Source organism: Solanum tuberosum, unplaced genomic scaffold, assembly GCF_000226075.1.
Source record: "Solanum tuberosum cultivar DM 1-3 516 R44 unplaced genomic scaffold, SolTub_3.0 scf00241, whole genome shotgun sequence".
Classification (NCBI taxonomy): domain Eukaryota; kingdom Viridiplantae; phylum Streptophyta; class Magnoliopsida; order Solanales; family Solanaceae; genus Solanum; species Solanum tuberosum.
Window position 1 is genome coordinate 838,808 of NW_006239165.1, and position 1,256 is coordinate 840,063.

At 41.2% G+C, this 1,256-nt stretch overlaps 1 protein-coding gene across 5 annotated transcripts in view; it reads right to left on the reverse strand.

The window, feature by feature from the left end:
• LOC102596471 (uncharacterized) overlaps nucleotides 1-1,256 on the reverse strand; it is a 9,543-nt gene that overhangs the window by 2,354 nt on the left and 5,933 nt on the right. The gene's annotated exons all lie outside the window — the stretch shown is intronic.

Here is a 1,256-nt window from a genome sequence, read left to right on the forward strand (position 1 = left end):
TGCAAAAGCCAAAGCACAATGGGAGAAAGTAGATGCTCAATTATGTAGTCTCCTATGGCGTTCTATTGATTCCAAGTTGATGCCCTTGTTTTGCCCATTCCAGACGTGTTATACAGTTTGGGAAAAGGCTCGTGCTTTATACACTAATGACATATCTTGATTCTATGATGTGATAGCTTGATTGACCAACTTAAAGAAACAAGAATCCGATATGTCTACTTACTTGGGACAGGTACAGGCAGTCATGGAGGAATTTGACACATTGATGCCAGTTACTACGAATGTGGAAAAACAACAAGAACACACACAAACATTGTTTCTAGTTTTTACTCTTGCTGGACTTCCTCCTGATCATGATTCTGTACGTGATCAGATTTTAGCTAGCCCTACAGTTCCTACAATCGATGAATTATTCTCTCGTCTCCTTCGTCTTGCAGCACCTCCCAGTCACAAAATAGTTTCATCACCCACTGTTGACTTCTCTATTCTCGCATCCCAAACCTTTGAAAAGCACATATCAGTCTATGGAGAATCGGCGAGGGGGAGGGCGTTTTGGGAAACCTCGATCCAAGTGTAGTCATTGTCATAAGCCTGGACACACTCGTGACATATGTTATATTTTGCATGGTCCACCACCCAGTTATGGTCTTATTGTTCTAAAGGAATATAATGAGTTCCTTCGAAATCGTGCAAGTAAACAAACATCTCCACCAATAGCATATGGTGCTCAACCTAATCAACCATCCAATAATGCCCATATTGCTCAGACAGAATATGATGAGTTCCTTCAGTATCGAGCAAGTCAAAAAACACCTCCGCAAGTAGCTTCGGTTGCTCAACCTAATGTTTCTGTTGTGGGTAATTCTTTTGCTTGTGTTTCACAGTCTAGTACACTTGGATCATGGGTAATGGACTCAGGCGCTTCTAATCATATTTCTAGTAACAAATCACTTTGGTCTGGTATTGTTTATTCACAATCTCTTCCTCCTATCGCTTTAGCCAATGGGATCCAAACAAAACCAAAAGGGGTTGGAAAAGCCAAACCCCTATCTTCTGTCACCCTAGACTCTGTTCTTTATGTCCCTGGTTCTCCTTTTAATCTAGCATCTGTTAGTCGTTTGACGAAAGCCCTACATTGTAGCATAACTTTTTTCGATGATTTTTTTCTCATGCAGGACCGCAGTACGGGACAGACGATTGGCATAGGACATGAATCACAAGGCCTTTACTATCTTACCTCTTCAAATTCCTTAACA